At 38.4% G+C, this 22,259-nt stretch overlaps 1 non-coding gene across 1 annotated transcript; it reads right to left on the reverse strand.

Moving 5' to 3' along the window:
- Positions 1-1,515: 1,515 nt before the first annotated feature.
- Positions 1,516-1,679, reverse strand: LOC115801866 (U1 spliceosomal RNA). Its single transcript, XR_004022229.1, has one exon. It is a non-coding gene; the product is annotated as a U1 spliceosomal RNA (small nuclear RNA).
- Between the last annotated feature and the right edge of the window lie 20,580 nt (positions 1,680-22,259).

Below are 22,259 nucleotides of genomic sequence, written 5' to 3' on the forward strand. Positions count from 1 at the left end.
CACTAGTTTTGTGAATAGGGGACTGCAGTGGATGTTGAGTAAATATATTTCTATAACTGGCTCTACCACTGATTGGCTATATTACCCTGGACAACTCATTTAGCTTCTCTGGGCTTGAGTTTTCTTATCTATAAAATTATATAACTAGATTTTTTAAAAACTACATATTACCTTCAAGCTCTAAGATTCTTCGATTCTGTGGGTTTAGTGCTGTTGTTGTACTACAGGGTACACACCTGAGGTCTATATGATTTGATTATATAGGGCTTTGAAAGTCAGAAACAAAGAGTTAATCATATTGCAGAAGGCAAAATAGACTCATGAAAATATGGGACATTATAAATGTCATGGGTAGCATTAGAAATCAGTAAAAAATTGAGATATTAATTAAATTGTACTGGGACAATTGGCTTATATACAGAAAAAGTAATATTGATATCCTACCCCACACCATATACAAAAGTAAATTCCAGATTGATTAAAGACAAAAATATGATAAGCAAAATTTTTAAACTTTTAAAAGAGAATGCAGGAGACTATATTTATGTCCTGATTGGAAAGGCTTTCTTAAATAAAGTGGGGAAACCAAGTAACAAACCACAAATGAAGGCATCAATAAGTTGACCCCATAAACACAGCTAAAAGAGAAACCATACACTGGGAGAAGATATTTGCAATGCGTGTAAGAAAACAAGATTAGCATTCATTACATATAAAAAGAAATCTACAAATCAGTATGTAAAAGACAACCCATTAGATAAGAGGGTAAAGATATGAACAGAAGGCATAAAGATATACATAAAGAAAAGATGTTCAACTTCACATTTTCACACCCATCAGGTTTATAAAATTAAAAGTCTGCTTACGTCAAGTGTGTGGAAATGTAAATTGAGGATGGTATTGTACTCAGAGGTGGGAATTCAGGCGGCCTTACGAGTGATTTGAGAGGAAGCTACTTAGGGCTCTGTCATTTCAAAGGTTGCTGAAATACGGCTAGGAATTTAACAGATCTCCATTTTAACCATAGATTATCTAAGGCATCAAGTCATGGAGGTAGTGAGTGGTTCCTGAAGTTCATCACTTACGTATGTGTGTATGTATGTACGTATTTATTTGGTGGGGTGGGGTTTAAAAGGAAAACTGTCGTGGTGAAGTTGGTAGCTATTCAAGGCTGTAAAAGCAAGAAGGGGAACTCTGTGTTTCGCTGCTTCTGGGTAGAGGAGTGCCAGTAACAGCCCACTAGTCCTTTGCTTAGACATTCCCTGACTAGAGAAAAAGTGGAGCTAGATATACAAAACATCAAAGTTACAACCCAAAATATACTTTACGTGGCAACATAAAAAGAAGGCTCAACTGACATAAAGGGGCACCTCACCTACATTTTTCCACAAGGAAAAGAAAGTGCAGACTGAGTAACAAGCAGAAAAAATCTGGTAACAAGGAGGGAACACTAAATACACTAGAGAAATACATAAAACTACAAAATGTCTGTTTTTTTTAAAATCTTGCAAAAATCAGGGGAAAGCACAAATGCAGTCCCCCACTACCTCAAATTATGCAGTCAAGTTTCACACATTTGGGGAAATCAAAGAGGTCAGCACATCCGGAGTGCAATGGATAAGCCACGCCCTGGGAAAATCACCTTCGTGATCATGGTATCTCCCCCGTCAGGTAAGTATGAAGTTGATCACTTTAAGAGGAAAAAAAAAAAATGTATGGTAGCAAAAGAGGTAGAATGCAAATGGCTAAAAAAGAAAAACCTCAGATAACCTTATGCACGTTTTCCACTGTTTTACCATGAAACTCTTTATTTCAGGCTTGCCCTGAATTTGCCTTCTCGGACCTTATACCACTGGCAATTTTGTTTTATTCCCTTGGCATAATATTTCCAGTAATAGCTCCTCCCCCGTGGCTCTGGCTGTATTACTTGGTACTTCCTTCCCCTGGCTGACTGCTATAATTCATAGCATATATATACTCATATTCATAGCATAGATACATGTATCTCTGCTTAGAATTCTCTCTCTCCTGTGACTTAGCCATGCCTCCTGTTTTCATCACCCATATAATGCCAGTTTTAGTCAATTTCTGACCTCTTCTGCCACAGCTTCAGAACTGGGCTACCAGTTCCTGAGCTTAGGACCTTAAATACATAGTTCATTCTGGGAAAACATAAGAATCCCAGGCTGTTTGTAATAGCTTAGATCCATAAAAGGACATCTTCTTGAAAGGTATGTTGGGTTTATATGATGAGTGACTTGCTAGTAGACTAACGGTTTTGCAAACACTTGTTCCACCACATGAAATAACAACTTTGATTGAATCATTTGTTTTTGTCAACTGATTGTTTCTAGTGTTTCAAATTTAGCAATTACTTCTGGTTGTTTTTTTTTTTTTTTCATTTCCCTAATTCACTAAGAAAACAAGATTTATTCCCCTTCTTCATAATTTATCTTACTGTTTGTGACCCCTGCACTTTCTCTGGTAAATCAGATAGCTAAATTACTTGTTTTTGTCTCTACCACCGAGACACTTTCTATGCCACTGCTGACACCAAGATTTTTTTAGTCTGATGAGTTGTTGATGTGTGAACATGTTTTGCTTTCATGACATGAACATGTATTCCTGGGTATGCAAATGGAATTAGGCTTGCTAAGCTGAATCAGGGCTGGTTCTCAAACAGTGGGAAAAATAACCATAATTTGCATGAGGAAATAGTCAGAGATTTTGTGTCCTAGAGACCTAGATTTTGAATCGTTGAGTCAGTCATTTGTGGGAAATTAGAAAAGATAATTAAGCTTTCTGAATTTTAGTCTTATCACATATAGTGACTAAATTGCCACATTTTCTTAATTTTAAGATATCAAACATAAGACATGTCAGCAATTTAATAGCAGCATTTCACAAAAATTATAGCCTATATCAAATGCAATGCATGCATCAGTATAAAAAGGTATAAACAAGTAGATGTTTTAATATCATGAAAATTTAATAAAGCCTATCTTGCAAGGTTTTGTAATAAAAAATAAGTTTTATTTATAGTAGGCACATCTGTGGGTATGCATGGCACAAAGTAGGCATTCAAAAAACAGTAGCTATTATTCTCACTTAACTGAAATAACATATGATATCTTGCTATTTTTAAAAAATTTAATACAAAATTAATCTGAACCCACAAAGTCTATGTCATGTCTACCGTCCTCACAATATTTCTGCACACCCCTCTGGGTTCATGTCCTCCCTGGTAGCTCTTGTTCCAAGTTCTTGCTTCTCTTGAGCTCTGACTCATCTCATTTTCTGTGTCTGTTCTCTTGTCTCGCCTCTGATTTTCCTTTGATTTTTCCTCTCATTCACTCAGGCTTTTGTGTGTAAGGCAGGCTTCTTTGAATGTTTAGAGTAACTGGATTTGATCACCATAAAATATTAAAGATGACTTATAAGCTAGTTATTTTTGTTCATAAAATCTCCTTGTCTGCCTGGTCACCAGAAATTTCTTCCTAGTAATGTTTTCCTCAGACTCTGGAATTCTGCCATATTGCTTTCTTTCACCAGCACATTCTTCATTCCCTACTTTCTCTATTATAAAAACTTGGTCATTTCTCATGCAGAGTATTTTTTTTCTCTGTGAATATTTAATTGTATCCTTTTAACCTATGTATTTGGAGTCCTACCTCCTGCACCCAAAAGACTAACCAATATACACTCTGACATATAGAGAATTCTCTTCTTAATAAGTCTGATGCTAGTTATCAATATACTTTCCCAAACAGCTACAGTTCATGCAGGATGTATTTAATGTTGTCTAAAATGTTAAACCCAACTTTCCATCTACACTCTACCTGCACCCATGCAACTGAACATGGCTGGAGAAAAACATAAACTATGCTGACTAATCTTACTTTAGATTTATGACCATGAACTTCAGATGTGCCCTTAATGCTGCCTGGAAATCATACTATGTTTCCTTACTCTATCCTTTGCTGCATTCTCATAAACAGCCACTTCACAATTCCTCTTTATTTAACACCACAACACTGACCTTTCTTCTTCATTCTCTCTCTTTTATTTCAGCTTGGACCTTGCCCCTTGATAATCTCATCCCATCTCATGGCTTTTAATGTTACCTATACTGATACCATACACACACACACACACACACACACACACAGACAACGAGGATCATCTCCTCCCTTACCACACTTTCCTTTGAGCTTCCTCATTTGTATCCAGCTGCCTATATGATGTCTCCACTTGGATGCCAAAAGAGTATCTCAAACTTATGTCCAAAACTGCTGCTTCCTCATCCCTCCTCCACAGTTCGCCCCACTGATTACATTCCAAATCTTAGTTGATGGCAACTCCATTCATTCAGTCACCCAGGCCTAAAATCTTAAAATCACTCTTGCTGTCTCTGTCTCTAACACATGCCACCCCAAATAGCAAATGCTGTTGGTTTTATCTTCAATATATCACGAATTCAACCACTTCTTAGGGCCTTCTTTTCTATCTCACAAAACCATTTAGCTACTGGATTATTACAATATCCTCCTAATCGGTCTCTTTTCTAGCTCCTATGCCTTCCTGCAGACTCTTCTCGATAGACTATCCAGAGACATCCTGTTAAAATACAAGTCAAATCCTATCACGCCTCCGCTCAAAATGTTCCCATGGTTCCTCAGTTTTGCAGAGTAAGAGCTAGTCCTTATAATGATCACAAGGCTGTGGTAGTCTCCACGCCCTCACTGCCTCTCTGTCCTCCTCTCCTATGAATGGTTCGTCTCTTACTCTATTCCAGCCACATCAATAGCCTTCTGCTTCTGAAGCCTAGGCCCCCTCCTCCCTGAGGACCCACGCAGTGGCTTCTCCCTCTGCCAGAGTGCTGTTCCCTCAATAGCCACACAGCTTGCACCCTCATCTCCTCCAAGGCCTTCCTCCAACATCACCTTCCACTCAGACCTGCCTTCACTACTGCATTCAAACTACAACTGCTTTCTGCAACCCAGCATTCCTGAAAACTTTTACTCATCCATTTTTCATATAAAATGTATTACTTTCCTATTTAACATTTAAGTTACTTATTTAATTTGTTGTTCAGTGTCTCATTTTCAATATCAGGATAGAAGCTTTGCATCTTTTTTATGACAGATCTGCAGTAGTTGGTGTAGCAATTGGCAAACTATAGACACTCAGTAGATATTTATTGAATGAATAAATAAATGAAAAGATAACATACAATAATTCACTAATTCATTCAATTATTACACTCAGAATGATGCTGAGGCTACAACATGAATAAATTCTAACAACTGAGGACTTTATAGTCTATTGGGAGAGTTAAGTGTATAAATAAAGGTAGCATAAAACAATAAAAGACACTGTTACAGAGTTATAAAAAAGGACTCTGGGAAATATAGAAGACTAACATGGAAAATACGGGTGACTTTACACAATGTTTTGATGGCTCATAGGATACAGCTGGGCAATGAAGAAGAAGAGTGTAATCTAAATAAAGGGGGTGACATGTATAGTACAGGGTAATGAGAGTCCTTTTGTTTTCATTTCTCTCCAATACTGTATGACTGAGCAAGCCAATTCAAAAGAGGTGTGCTCCATAGGTTAGAGATTTCTGTCTGCTATATTCACTGTATGTGTACCCCGAGTACCTGGAACAATATTGGGCACATGGTGGATTCACAGTGTTTCTTTGTAGAGTGAATTAATGGACTTCTTATACAAAAAAGAGGGTTTTGCCAAATGAATTTAAAGTCTTTTTCAGTTCCATTATCCTAAATTACAATGAGTATGCTTTGAATTGTTAGGAAGAACCTCAGTGATTAGGCCAACCTCAGAACAAAGTGGCTATTCGAGGAAGTGGTTATCTCCCCATCCAACAAGTCTTTCACTGTTTAAAGATCTACATGACCCCTTTCCAAGACACTGTACAAAGTATTTCTGAATTTGATCAGGAGTTATGCTAATGCCTGTCTTGAGTCTGGTGCTGCAAAGATGACTTAAAAAAAAAAAAAAAATCCGTGTGGTCCTCTCAGAAGCCATACAGTGCATAAAAGAAATCTAACCTTTTGCCAGCTCTGCACTGCCTTTGGATAAATCCTTGTTTTAAGTGTTGTTATTGTCAAATGCATTTACCTGAATCCAGTCTATCTTTTATGGTCACATAAATAATTAAATTACAACTCAGAAGAGAAACTCAGAAAAAGTATTTAAAAACCACAGGCATGGTTCTCTGTGTACCAAATATTCTCAAGAGCTAAGGAATATCAAAAAAGAAAAAAAAAGTTAAAAAAAAGGACAACTTTCATTTTGTGGAAATTAGATATGCTATTGTTAGGCAGTGTGTACATAACTTCATTAGCAGATAGTACTTATTACAGGACCTCAGAGACACACTATATATATATATATATATATATATATATATATATATTTTTTTTTTTTTTTTTTTTTTTTTTTTTTTTTTGCGGTACGCGGGCCTCTCACTGTTGTGGCCTCTCCCGTTGCAGAGCACAGGCTCCGGACGCACAGGCTCAGCAGCCATGGCTCACGGGCCCAGCCACTCCGCGGCATGTGGCATCTTCCCGGACCGGGGCACGAACCCGTGTCCCCTGCATCGGCAGGCAGACTCTCAACAACTGCGCCACCAGGGAAGCCCACACACTTTATATTTTTAACTCAACAACTTTTCAAAACAGCTGAGCTTGCTCAACCCACCCCACTGTTGGAGTGCCATTTGATCACCAAGGAAGATTCACAGGACCATGTCATGACTCTGATGCAGGAGCCCCCTGCACTGACCATCTGCTAAAGGATGGACAGTTTTATCTGGATTATTTTTACTTAGAGCTTTTGGTTCTCATTTCATCCAATGCTTACAAGTCCCCTTAGTATCAGACTCTAATCCAAATATTTGTACAGCTTTCCACTGTCTTGTTCCTTGAGGGTCTCACGGCAGAGAAAACTTTAAGCTGTTGCATACTCTTTATTTCCACTGGAATTCACCCCTACCAGGTAACCTAAACAGGATAATGTATGAACTTTTGGTGAACCCTTCTTTTGGCTTTCCCCCTTAAACCCTAAGCTAGAGCCAATCCAATCACGCTTTACTTCCTTTCCTCTTCTGAAAGGATGCATCATAGTTTATTGGTAATAAGCATGGGCTCCAGAAACAGACTTATGTTCCAATCGTAATGCATAATACTGGCTTCGTGACCTTGGGTGTATCACCTTTTTAAGCATCAGTTTTCTCATCTGTACAGTGAGGATAATAGTACTTGCTTCGTAGTTATAATGAATAATTGAGATCATATGCAATAAGCATAAAGCACCATGTCTGACTTATATACTAAGTACATTATAAGTGACAGTAACTTTTATGCAGGACAGTCCATTCCTCACCTCAGTTATAACCTCAGTTATATCATACCAGCCACTGGATAGGATAGAGCAAAAGGCCTCCATCCTACTTTATGTTTGATCTATTTAATTTTTCTTCTAAAGATTTCACTTCCAGTCTTTCAAAAGGATATAGGAAGTTCCCATATATAGCAGCCTCATTATTCAATTTTTCTTCCCATATGTTTTTGATGCCAGGACATCCACATGAAATTAGAGCAAAGAGGGAGGCTTTGTGATCAACACCATTTCCCTTCAAAATGCTTATTCTTATCGAAAAACTTGTTTCTAGACCATGCAGCCATCAATGTGAAAGATTTTGAGTTACAAGTTTACATTAAAACAGAACTTAGGAAAAACAAAATAAACATTGTATACAATGTTCTTTAATTGAAGATATCCAGTTAACCTGTCATTCTATGAGGAGGTTACGTTTCTGAGAACTACTCAGTAGTCTCAGGCGACAGATGCCTAAAATATTATTCTGTTGCCACTGCATAGGGCGAGAAGAGAAGAATGACTGATGGGTCCCTGGGGCTATTCAGTGATACTGTGCATTGCCAGAAATAGGACACACAGGGGACAGTGACATAGTGAATATCTTTATATCAGAGGCATGCTAGTTATTCCTGTGCTATGGAAAGAGAGTAGAAGGAATCTGGATCTTCCATCTGGATCTCCAGGTGATACCATTGCCAGCTGCTGCAAACAGGTTGGTTGAGCAATGTGCTATCCCAGAATTCCACACTAGTGAGCCCATGTAGTCATTTATTCATTCAGCAAATATTTGCTGAGTGCCAGCACTTTACCAGGTGCAAAGAATACATTGACAATCAAGGCAAAAGGAATCCTTGCCTTCAAGGATGTTCTATATCAGAAGACAGATAAATGAGGAGAGCTGCTATAAAACTCAACAGGGAGATTTGATTTAGGCCGGGAAGTTGGGACCAGGGATTCCCCACTCCTCTCATTCCCATCTTCTCCCTGCCCCCTCACCCTTCATTTGTGTCTCTTTGACCTACAGAATGCCTGCCTGAAGGGTGAGTTGCAGGGGGGATCTGAGCATGCTCCAAACCTCTGGTTTCTCTCTTTTGAATAAAGAGCCTCAAGGGATTGTGCACCGCAGGATCTTCATTTCCGCAAGAAGACAGTTCAGCAGAGGGACTCTGGCCCTGCATGGGGAAAGCTAGAAATGGTGATGGGTTGGTTTAATTCAGACTTCAGTATTAGAGCTAAACTACATTCTCCAATCAGATTTATGGATCTAAAAATGGGCTGATATTTTGATAACCATCTGTCTGTCCTGAGCCTAATTTCTCAATGGATTCTAAACTTGGAAGAGAAAATAAACATGCTGTTTACTGATGTCCCTTATACCCCATCATCTTATAGCATTTGCCAGATATCTGAGGAGTAGATGCAAGAAACTGGCATTTAAAAACCAACTTAACCCACTGGCAAAAAGAGAGATTGAGGTTTTTGGCTTAAACCGAGGAGGTATTGAAATTTTTTGCCAGTGCTAAAGCTAGGAAGTTTATCTGTGTGGGACTTTGCCTTTGGTTACTGAAGACGGTGACACTTGGGGTATTCCAATAACCAGAGACCTTTATGACTGAACTTGATGTGATTTAAGAAGACACATAGGGATCAGATCATAGAGGAAAGAGAGTATATGTGTCTTACCTAAACCTCATCTTAGGATAGGCAGTACTTCAATACACTGGCTTTTTTAGGTCTTGCTGGGCAGAATAATTTTTTTTCCTGCATATACTGAATTTCTTAATGAAGACTACAGACTAAATCTTTAAACTCTGAAGACAGCTAATCTCAGTGAGGGCTACCGAACACTGGTATGTGTTTTGTGCCAGGCATAGGGAAGAAATGCAAGGTTATATACTCCCAATTCTGTTTTTCTCTATGTAGATCAAGGTTCAGGGCTAAGTGGGGAACAAATCATGGCTAAACCCTAGGATTCATGGAGGTTATCTTTAGGCTCCTGGGTTATCTTCCCTACTAAGAAGTTGTCTCTGCTTGGTACTCTGATTTATTGGTTACCTAAGCCTTGACCATGGTTTTTAGATTACAGTGATTCATACCTTGGTATTGATCACAGAAGCATGTTAGTCTTTATTAATTAACACTTTGAAAGGAACGGAGAATCTCGCTTCTCCTTGGATTGACATAGAAACTCCATGAAATTTTCCCAAACTCATGAGTTAAGAAAGAACATACCTACATAAATACAATGGAATATTACTCAGCCATAAAAAGGAATGAAATTGTGTCATTTGCAGAGACATGGATGGACCTAGAGACTGTCATACAGAGTGAAGTAAGTCAGAAAGAGAAAAACAAATTTCATATATTAACACATTCATGTGGGATCTAGAATAATGGTATAGATGATCTTATTTGCAAAGCAGAAATAGAGACACAGACGTAGGGAACAGACATATGGATACCAAGAGGGGAAGGGGAGGGTGGGATGAAATGGGAAATTGGGTTTGACATATATACAGTACTATGTATAAAATAGATAACTAATGAGAACCTATTGTATATCACAGGGAGCTCTACTCAGTGCTCTGTGGTGACCTAAATGGGAAGAAAATCCAAAAAAGAGGGAATATATGTATATGTATGGATGATTCACTTTGCTGTACAGCAGAAACTGACACAGCAGTATAAAGCAACTATACACAAATAAAATAAAATAAAATAAAATAAGAAAGAAAGTACCTAGATTACTCAGCTTTTAGAAGTTAAACTTGCTGAACAAATCAGAAAGGGAAAGATAATTTTAAAATATACTTATTTCTTACCATCAGAATAGTAACAGTGACAAGAAATAAAATTCAAAAAGATCAAAACGAATTAAAGAACATGATAGTTATTTCTAGATCAATAAGGATGATGAAGAGCAGAGGATAGAAAAAAAGAGTTGAGCTTTTAGAAGATCAGCGTTATTTCTCTAAAGGAGCCTGGAAAGGCAAGGTGCTGAGAAGCAGATGGCAGGTGTTTTGGTTCTCCCTAGGCCCACGTAGCTCAGGTTCAGAAGCATCAACAATATTTACAATGCGGGAAACTGTATGGTGATTCTCCGGTATAAACAAATATAGAAAAGAGGCTTCAAGTGTCAAAGAACTTTCACAAGTAGCAGTGGCAATGATCACTATGACAGAAGACAAAGACTTCTCACAAAAGAAAAGGTGGAGCCTATGTCACTCGACAAAACACACAACACGGCCCTGAATGCTAGAGGGTTAGAGGGAAAGCAGAAAGGAGAGATTTTGCATATGCCAAATGGGGAAGAATGGCATGTCTAGTAAGATCTCGTGACTGAAGCTGCCACTTGTGCTCAGTTATAATGTCTTTTAAAGAAGGCAGGGATGTCTCAAATGCCATGCTCTGAGAGTTGAGATGGTGTATATGTAGATCCTCCCCCCCTGCTCTCCCCTTACAGACGACAAACATAGCATTACAATTAAACTTATGGGAGCTTTTTCTCATAAGAGCTTAATTTCACAGCCTGTAGCCTTCAGATTACTGACATGAATTAACAGGCATCCTGGTAAATTGCTAAAACCAAGACTTCCCTGTATCTCTCCTCTTCCTCAGCTACTACGTTTCTGCTTTCATTTCTGGCAACAACGTGGGTCTGGATTGTACAGAGTATAGGGTTCTGGGAACAGTATTTCTGTAGAGGCTGGAGACCGACTTGAATTTTTAAATTTTGCAGTGTGGGGTTGAAGCTGTGATATTCTTTTATGTCCAAATATTAGAAAAAACATGGCACGTAAGCGGTTTTAAGTTGGATTGATTCCACATTGACATGATTTAGAAACTATACTTTTTAGTAGAAGCAGTCTACTGAGTCCCAGCTCTACCCAACAATAGCATCAGAGATCTCCCTGAGTCAGACTGAGCAGAATAAGAAATTGGGTGATTGTGATGAAACAATTTTACATACTATTTGGTCTTAACTTGTAAAGAAAAAGGAATATAACCTTTGGACCTCCTTTTGTATCCATGTTCTTCATAATCAGAGATGGTTTTTATTCAAATTTAGGACTTCTTTAGGATTGTTTTTAGAGGACACGTCTATTTGTAAATCAGAAGGAAAAAACTAAAGGATGAATTTTCTACCCAGGATTCAGAAATTTGTTCCATTCTGGCCCATTTCAAAGCCTTTTGGAGGCAAAAGCTAAATTACCCACCAGTTGCCTGGCAGGACTTTAAAGGATGAGTGTCAAAAAAAAAAAAAAAAAAGTATGAGTGTCTGATATTGTGAGGTGGCCTCAGGAACGTAACAGCATTACCATCCTAACCTCTTCCCACTAATAAACCAGCTACACCAACAGTTGACCATAGACTTAATGAATAAACTGAGTGGGTTAAAGACATAAAAAGCTGGGGACATTGGAGACAGATACTTATTCCATATTCCTAATTTTTCAAAGAGAAGGGGAATGGAGAAAGGAGAGAATTTCTACTCAACTTCCTGGGAAAGAAAGTTTTAGATGGAAGGCTCTGAGTTTCCCTCTAGCCCCAAGGGAGGAAGAGTGACTTGTCTGACACAACAGTTTGGGAGAAGAGACTCAGTTCGGTCCTTCTGTTTTTCCTCTGCTTTGGGAGCAACACTCTGGCCTGCTCTTTACAACCCCTGAAATTGGGGGATTAAGTCCAATTCAGGGAGAGTTGTAGAAGTCCATCTGGCTGCAAATTTATAATTATATTCATCAGTCAGTTTTGCTTTCTCTCTGTCTTCTGCATCTTATTTCTCAGTCGGCTCTTAACTCAAGAGATCGAGGAAGGGTTTTTATTTATTGCCTCCACTGAAACCCTAATAAGGGCAAGACTATACAATATTGGCTTTCCTGGTGAACCTTTTAAAGATTTTAACAAATATAAGTTGTTGGGCTGGGCAAAGAAATAGTGATGGTGGAGTGGAGATTTCTAGGCTAAAGAGAATAGCTAAGCAAAGGCACGGCACTGACAGAGCAAATAACATCGTTAATAAACTGAAATAAATCCAATATGATCAGAGCAAAAAATGTAGCAAGTAAGCGGATCTACATACTAAGGAAACATTGTGTAGAGCTTGGCTATGGAGTTGAGATTTTTGCCCTAAGGTAGGTTTGCCAGATTAAGTAAATAAAATTATAAGACTCCAGGGCTTCCCTGGTGGTGCAGTGGTTGAGAGTCTGACTGCTGATGCAGGGGACACGGGTTCGTGCCCCGGTCCGGGAAGATCCCACATGCCGCGGAGCGGCTGGGCCCGTGAGCCATAGCCGCTGAGCCTGTGCGTCCGGAGCTTGTGCTCCACAACAGGAGAGGCCACAACAGTGAGAGGCCCACGTACCACACACACAAAAAAAATTATAAGACTCCAGTTTAATTTGAATTTCAGATTAAAAAAACAAATATATTTTAGTACAGGTATGTCCCATGCAACATTTGCAATATATGCAGTATGCTTACACTAAAAACTATTCTTTGTTTATCTGAAATTCAAATTTAACTAAGGGTCCTCTATTTTATCTCGCAACTCTATCCTTATGGAAATGGCAAATCACTGAAGTCTTGAAAACATTCAAGTGATCAGAAATCAGAGAGAAAGAAAACTAGTCATGCAGCAAAAGGAAAACGTCTCTTTCCAAATGTTCTCAATTTTCTTTAGAGCCCCTTCCAACATGGCCTCACCATAAAACCTATAATTATGAGAGCCTGTTATATCCTATGACTCATGATAATACTGTGAATACAGGCTGATAAAGATAAATTACAGTCTCAGTAATATGGCAGACGAGGCTGACTTGTAACAAAAATGGAGTCTGGATTCTATCTCTTATCGTTCATGCTCTGTAGAGAAAAAGCAATACACAAAAGTGACTGACAAACATAGCAATTTCACTTGTGAAACTGGGCACACTCATTTTACCTCCATTGAAATCTAGGTTCTACACCTCCCTAATCTACAAAGCCTGTGTTTATTGTGCCTGACCTTTTCAGAATGCAGTGACTTCTGCTGAGTTCGTGGCCACCTCAGTCTGATTCACAGCAAGGTGTTTTAAATGGACTGACGCTGCGATTACTCAAACATGATCCATCAGAAGAACAGCACCCTGAGCTACCTGCAGAAGAAATGGGCACAATACCAGTAAACAGAAACCATTCTCCTGACATAATATCCATTTTCTAAACACAAATCCTCTTTTGTAATTGACTTCACTTGTTTCCTAAATATCTCTATGTCCCTTCTTTGTAACCTTTTCCCTGGGAGTTCTCTCATATGGCAGTTGTTAGAATTCTAATTGCAACTCTCTGGGACAGAGTAATGGTCAGATTGGAACAAGTTGCTCTCACCTACTGATGGGTCAATTTGTGGGCTTGTAACTGTATGAGTACATGCATCACCAGGAAACCAGTCTCTCCATAGGAGGTCAGCAAGTGGTAGGAGCAGTATTAAAATGGCAAAGAAAAGAAAAGGCCAAAACGTTTGAAAAAGCACTGACATTTTTTTTACAAGGCCAGGTATGTGGCTACAATACATGGTAGGTACTTTAAAACACCTCCCTACCCCAGAAATGTAACACATGCTATTGCTAACCTTCAGTATGTCCATCCAGTCCTAGTGTCAATATTACAAAAGTGAAACTGAAGTATAGGAAACCCAAGCCTGAGTACATGGCTGGAATTGCTAGATTTCTGGGCAAGCCAAGACCATACTAAGTGAAATAGAGTTCAGCTAATAAATATCCATTCAGGCTAACATTTGATGAATGCTTACCATGTGCCAGGAACTGTCATCAACACTTTAATCATAACTATTTAATACTCACTACAGTCCTACAAGGTAGGTCTTATTATTTTTACCATTATACAAGTGAGAGAATTGAAACACATGAACACAAATTTTTAGCCAAGCTTACACAGCTCAAGAGTGATAGATCAAAGATATAATCCAGGCAATTTGACTGTAAAGTTGTACTTTGAACCACTATACTATTCTTATTCTGAGGACGGAGCACCTTTTAACAGCGGAGAATCCTTGTGTGCTCTACAAAATACTAATGGAGATTAGCTTACATTGCTTTGTCTTGGTAATAAGTTCAAGTCTAACAGTTTTCTCGATTTCCCTTTGCAGTTCCATGATTCTAGGTGACTTTACAAGGATTTATGTTACATTTAAAAAAACAGTATGTGTGGTTGTGAACAATACTTGCTCAAAGAAACAATCAGTTCTGTGCTTTGATTGAATCTATATCCATTCACTCTTTTATTCAAAAGTCATGCATGGAGTGCCTAGTGGCTGAGATGCACTAAATTTGGTTATCAAGACATTGTTCTTGATCAGAAGAATTGCACAGCCTACAGGAATATATAGGCATGCAAGGAGAATATATGGGAATATATAGGCATGCAAGGAGACAATTAGAATGGTAATCACATTGCTTGTTTACTAATTGTAGGCTAGGCCAATGCTCTAGAGAATATGTAATTCAGTGTCTTAAAGACTCCCAGCCTTGCTCTTTTCCCTAACTGCTCACTTGGGACCTTTCCACCTCTTGCAAAATACCCCCAAAGATTTCCAGAAATACCCAGTGGATGCTTCTTCTGGTACATGAACTGATCCATTAGCTACAGAGACTTTACAGTAGACGCACTGATTAGGAGAGTCACAGGAGGAGAGAAGGAACCATCTTGTTCTCATTAAATTGCTAATGGGAACTTCACTAGGGCCACTGTTGACAGTGGCCCTAAGTCACTCCTCTTCCTTGGACCATGGTGGGGTGGGGAGACTGTCCGTGCTCTGATTCTGAGTTACTTAATAGGGTTTAGTTAGTAGGGCATTCTGTAGCATAGCCCAGTGGTACTCAAGGTCTCAGAGACTCTCAGAAAAGCAGTATCCCCAGTTGTGACTCTTCCTTCTCTAAAAAAGCCAACGTATCCAAAGGACTAGGCAGGAACACACGCTTCATTATTTTCCATTTTTGTTTCTGTCTCTTAAGAGCTTGAAACAAACAGATAAAACACAACAGAGCAAACCTTTCCCTGTCCTATAGCCAAAACACATAAAAAGTCTCATGCAAAATATTCATGCAAATTGTGGCCACCAGCCCACTAATAATGTGCACAGCCTGATTTAGTTTGGACTCAAATAGGACACCCTGCTACACACAAGACATGGTAAATGATATGAGACATGAACAGAGTTTGAGTCATGTAGAAGATCACTCTGTCTGGAAGCTCTGGAAATCTTTTTCGAAGCAGTGACCCTTGGGCTCAATCTTGAAAAATGAGTAGCAATTTATTGTTCAACGAAGAGACATTATGGCATGTTAGGCAGAGGAAATTGGATACAAATGTCTGGGTGTACGGAAAAGCTTGGAATTCTGGGGTGAGTGGGAAGTATAATGTGCTTGGGGCACAAGTTGTGCATTCGGCTGTCCCTGTGGGGATGCAGTTTGGGGAAGTGAGGCTAGAAATAAAGGATGGGATCAAATTCAGAGTAGCCACTATTCTGGGCTATTTTCAGTCAAAATTTTTCTAAGTGGATCTCAGTGTAGGGGAGGAAAACAATCATTTTCCTCTCTACCTATCTTAGTTCCTTGGTTGGGGTCCTATAAATTAGACTAACAAAGGACAGATGACAAAGAGGAAAACAAACAGAAGTGTATTAGCATGTGCATCACAGGCATACACAGGGGGGCACTCAGAGATGAGTAATTCACAGGGGTGGGTAGAACTTGAGTTTGTATAGCATCTTAACAAAATAATAATAAATTTTAGAGAAGTGACAAGACAAAGAAAAAGGGCTTGTAGCTTCTAGGGGCAGCAAATGTGGAAAGGCAAATATATGGAAAAACTAATGGTAGATAAGGGCTAGTTTGAGCAAGGTTTGTTATGTTGGTTCCTTTAGTGTCTTCTCTGGGCTGTTAAGGGTTTAGACTTGTCTCCAATGATTAACTTTTGTCCTTCCTTATTCAGAGGAGAGAGGGGACACCTTTACAAATTTATGTCCTACTTTTAGGCAAATATGGGGAGGGCAAAGAGCTTTTCTCATATCTGCTTATTCTTAAGTGACTTTAGCTAACAGTCTCTACTGCTCAAATTGCTCTCGCATACAGTTTCTCCTTTGATCGTCACAATAATTTCATGGAGTTGGCAATGCAAAGGCATTATTCCCATTTTATAGATTTGGAGATTGTACCCCAAATGACGAAATGGCTTGCTTAACATATTCAGCTCTCTGGAACCCTGCATTTTGTCATCCAGAGAAATTCACTTGTGTCCTGGATTCCCAGTGCTACCATAGTAGTGTAACAATAGGATTTATAACATTGGAGTGGTGAGGGCATTGGCATGAAAAAGGGTGGCTTCATATCTTTGCTCTGGTCCTTACTAGCTATGCCCTAAACTGAGTTACTTCGCGTCTTTGGCTCATGTCTTCTACTCTGTGACATAAAGATAACAGTCCCTGTCTCTCAGAGTTGCTGTGTGCATCAAATGAGAGACTGTATATGAACAGCACCATACGTGGTACTTAATAAGAACTAAATATATCATTGCCTAAAATCATTATCATCATTTTTATGAAGTAACAGTGGATAATGGGAAATATAGTATGCAAATGAAGGGGCATGTAGATTCAGGTATTTATTCTGATTTCCTGCTCTGACCCTCGAATTCAGATTCCCAGAAAACAAATTTTTACTTCCATCCATATGTGCTTGCATTTAAAGAGTTCAGTTAGGTCTGATTGGCTGCTATGCCAGAATGCTGGTTGAGCTTGGTTGCTTTATAGTCTCTCACAGCTTTGTAAAGTTAGGGAAAAGAATCCCTGAACTGTCATCATGGGGGCCATGTTTATGAATTATTACATGTGTTGCTGGACCACTGTGAGCACTCAAATTTATTTTTATGATCATTCTCACTTTTGTATAACTCAAGGTCATTTATTTGGCCAGCTAATGACTGTAGTAAAATTATGAGGAAATGGTCTAACATCACTATTCCAACAAAATGACTCATTGATATTTAATGTAATATTAACATTGCCTTAGAAAATCTCTAAGATGTGTTTTAAACATATATATCCATATTCTCCCCTGAGAGAGAATTTTACTGTTTATTTAATGAGTCAGTTAAGCTGAAACAAGGCACTATATTCTTTTTTTTCCCTTTGTATAGAAATAGTCATGTAACTTGACCTTCTGTCATCAAAAGTAAACGTATTAAGAAAATCAGTAGTAAACATTTTCCAGTGTAAGTTTCAGCTTCATCCTTGCTTGCTGTCTGCAAGGGACTGCTGCTGTGGGAGCTTATGTCTTAAAGATTTCCCTACCCTTGACACCTTGGGTAACTTCAATAGCAGGAGCTTTAAGAATCTAAATTACTCACCTCTGCTGTGCATTTACTGCTGTCATTCAGTTGAATGAAATTAAACTTGCCACTTGTACCATCACACAGAAGAAAATTATAGAACTTTTTAAAAAAATGTTATTTCATTTAATTAAGGAGCAAATAGAATTCTGTTCTACTTCAATTCTTTGGTATAAAAAAAATACAACATTGTAGAAAAGGGAAAGCATTAAGTTTCTATGAGAAGTTCAGTAAGTGAAATCAAAATCACAACTGGGCATTACTTTTAGATGCTGTTTATGCAACTGTTCTTTCCACTACATTTATCAGAAAGTCTCACCAATGCCTAAAATTCTACCACTCCTACTTCCTTGTTAATTTTGTCCTTGGTATTTTTTTTTCAGGGGTGGGGGGTTCCTCTGTAAATTACTTTCATTTCTGTAGAGAAGTTTGATTAATTCCTAACATGGAGAAAACAGTAAGGAAGCCTGGGGAAGATCTTTTTCTTGGTTCTCACACTTCATTTTGTACTCGTTTTTAAAAATGCATAGATTTCACATGAAAATTGTGATTAGTGGATTGTCTTGAAAAGTCAGAAAATCTGGCCACAGTAAGCCTATGTTTCAGCATGACAAACATCAGTGGGAGCTGAGCAGCAGCTGCCTCCTTTACATGGGATACGTGAACTCCAGCTGGCCACAGTCCGCATCAGTCTCTATTGCCTCTCAACTCAATCAGCCTGCTTTACTCGGTTAAATTACTGGCATGACTCTGAAGATATTTGTAATTATATAGCTACTGATTTTTCCATCTAGATTTGGATTGATAGATATTATTATTACTATTATTTTATTATTATTACTATTTTTTAACAACAAAAGAATGCCTACCAGGGAGGTAGGCAGACTCAAAGTCTATCTCTGATGACTTTAAAATTTTTTCTAGGATATGGGTGACCTTAGGCATTTCTCATAGGTAATTTTCTCATTTTAAAACTGGAGATAGTAATTCCTATCTTTTTTAGTTTTATGATAATTAATAAGATGATGCATATAAAACATAATTCCTAAAGCAGAGTAGGTGTGCAATAAATGTTAGCTACAGTGTTCTATGATATAACAAAATAAATGTGGTTTTAAAAAGTGACTCTGCATTCCTATCACTCCATTTCCTATAAAAGATGCTCTGTATCAGGATCTTTGATTTTCAGTTGCATTTTCCCCCTTGAGTGGTCTGGGATAATTGCCAATGGACATGCTGCCTCTGTCATTCTGGGCGAATCTTTTGGTCATGAGCTTTGAGCAGGATAATGAATGAATTAGGAAAGCTGAAGCAAACATGTGCGTGGATATCCCTTGTCAGAGCTTTGATTTAGATTCCTTGAAGAACAACAGAAATGTTCATTATATTTTCATTCCTTTCAAAATGCAAAGAATAGCAGAGCTTCAAAAACAGGACAGTAACGCACTACCCTAGAGGAAGTCATTTGAACAAATTTAAAAGCAGCCTCTAAGAATCAGGGCATAGATGCTTTCCTCATTATTTCTCCTGCACATTATTTGGCACCATTATCTGTTTTGATCCCTTTCTACAGATTTTCCAACATTAATGTAATGTAAATGTGATTCTTGTATCCAGTAAAGGGTCTGCAGCTCACGCTCATGTAGAACACAGTAGGTCATTAAACAGATTCCTGATTTACTGCCTTTAATTTCTTCTTCAGGAGCAGCAACAGAAGCTTGTGGGTGGAGGTGGAGGATCTCTAATTACAATCATGGATAGAGAAATGGTTTCTTCTGACATTTTTCTTTCAGAGAGACTAAGCAAAACTGTGGTACACTTTAACAGTACTCTTCTTAACTCACTGCAGGTTGCCATGGAAACAGGAATCTCGCATCAACATGAAAGGCATTTAGGGAATCTGTTAGGCTTTAATATTAGCATGATCTAAGCATTCTTGCTCACCACTAACAAGTCTAGCATCTCTTTAGAGTATCATTAATACTCATTAAATCTCTCTTCACATGGTTTGGGGGATCTTCATATTGCATTTGAGGTCATTTTGGGGAGTGACCAACTCATCAGAGAATATGCATTTTGTAGAACTACACTTAGCTCATCTAGCACGTGAAATAAGACTCACTCTACTTACACTGCTATTTTCACATGATCCAGATTTAGATTTTAATAGAGAAGAACATGATTGCAATGGCAATTAAAGAAATCTGCTAATATTTAGGAAGTTTATTTATAATAAAGAAGAACCAAATGGGAATTTTTGTTCTATAAAACAAGTTTAATAGAAGCATGCCCTTTGATTACTTATGCTAGGTAACTTTTAGGTTAGCTCCCATGTGTAAGTTTAGTTTTGCCAAATATATATTTTTAGTGTTTGTTTTTGAGGACAATTTACTTTGGAATCTTAAAACACTAAAAGGTATGTTGTTGGCAAAATCACGTGGACTTTTTGTTTTTCTTCCAAGAGCCATAAGAATGTGATTTAAGGGGCTTCCCTGGTGGCACAGTGGATAAGAATCTGCCTGCCAATGCAGGGGACACGGGTTCAATCCCTAGTCCGGGAAGATCCCACATGCCACGGAGCAACTAAGCCCATGTGCCACAACTACTGAGTCTGCGCTCTAGAGCCCGCGAGCCACAACTACTGAAGCTCATGTGCCTAGAGCCCGTGCTCTGCAACAAGGGAAGCCACTGCAATGAGAAGCCTGCGCACCTCAACGAAAAGTAGCCCCTGCTCACCGCAACTAGAGAAAGCACGTGTGCAGCAACAAAGACCCAACACAGCCAAAAAATAAACACCAACAACAAAAAAGAATATGATTTAAAAGCCACCAATTTGTTTAAGGCAATTATAGCAATGACTAAATTACCATTTACTTTTATTTCACAAAAGAAGCGAATCTTGGTGGACTTATTGGGGAAAAAGTGAGAGATGTTTTTGAATTATGTTTCAAACTCTTCTAATTATTTTTATGTGAATTGAAATAAGTCACTGATTCATCAGTTAGTCTTCTTCTCCACTTGATCTCCTGAAATGATTCTGTGTCTTCCCACTATTGAAAGGTTCTGAGTGGCTTTTAATGCCTATTCCTGGCATAGGGCAAGCAGCAAGTTTTTGTGATGAATATATCAGCTTTAGAGTCAGAAAGCCCAAGTTCAATTCTCAGCTCCACTGTTTGCCAACTGGGTGACACTGGGCAAGGTATTTAAACACTGTACTTCCATTTCATCATGTGGTTGTTATAAGGTTTAAGTGAGATAATGCATGTGCAGTACTTAGCAGATTTCTGCTATAATATATACATACTAGCATATAATACACACGCAGTGAATTTTAATTATGTCATTATTATATTAATTTTATAGCTTAAATAATCTGGCAACACTGCTAAGCCAATATTTCCCTTTTTATTAAAACCAAACATTGTAGCAGAAATTAGTTCTCCTTCCTTTCTCTGAGCTTGCTGTTCATCTTCTTGAAAAGTGGATTATACTAATAAAGTATCCAAAAACCAGAGAATAGGTAAGAAATGAAAATAATAAGGCCATCATAAACTGGAAATTTGATTTGTAGGTGGCAAGTTAAACAAAACCAGCCAACCAGTCATCTGTAGTTGAGAAGAGTTAAAATGTGTCTATAAGTAGTTTAGTTGCTGGCTCATCTAGCTTTTAGACAAGAATCAATTAGTTTGTAATAAACTATTTATCATGAACAGATGCAGAATCTATGATTACTCTCACTTGATGTTTAATTTCTTATATGTTGAGTTTTAAACATGTAAATGAATTATTTCCCTTTCTAAGTCACATGAAATAGAAGCAAAGTGAACAGACAAAATGGTATCAGATGGAGACAAAAGGTGAACTTAAATAAGGACTTAAATAGTTAGCTCTTAAAAACATGGCTTAGGTTTGGGGTAATAGTGGAATTTTTAAAGCTGCACCCCAGAATTAGACAAGTGGGAACACCCAGGCATTGGAAGCACTAGAAAAGAGCTTCAGGGGCAGAGATTACCACTAGAAAACTTGTAGCATGAATGAGAATAGAATGCATGGTCACAGTAGGCAGGCAGCTTCCAAAGACAAAGAAAGGAGAGAACAGCTGAGATGCTTATGTCCAGTAGCTGCTCTGGCCAACTTCAGACTGGAGCACGTGCTCTATGGAGGTGGGCAGGTCTGAAAGGAGAGAAGCGGGGAGAGTAAAGTCAAGCCAAGCATTCCCAGTTTCTCATCCCCCAAATCACCAATCAGATGAAAAGAAGTGACTGAGACAGGAGTGTTACTCCGATCGATGGTCCTCCACGTTGGTGGAGAATAAATACGTTTGTGAGGGCTGCTGTAACAAAATACCACAGACTGGGTGGCTTAACCAACAGAAATTTATTTTCTCACAGTTCTGGAGCTAAAAGTCCAAGATCAAAGTGTAGGCAGGTTTGGTTTCTTCTGAGGCCTCTCTCTTTGGCTTG

This window comes from Delphinapterus leucas, chromosome 1, assembly GCF_059928025.1.
Source record: "Delphinapterus leucas isolate spDelLeu-1000000601 "Yukka" chromosome 1, BTC_Dleu_Yukka2, whole genome shotgun sequence".
NCBI lineage: Eukaryota > Metazoa > Chordata > Mammalia > Artiodactyla > Monodontidae > Delphinapterus > Delphinapterus leucas.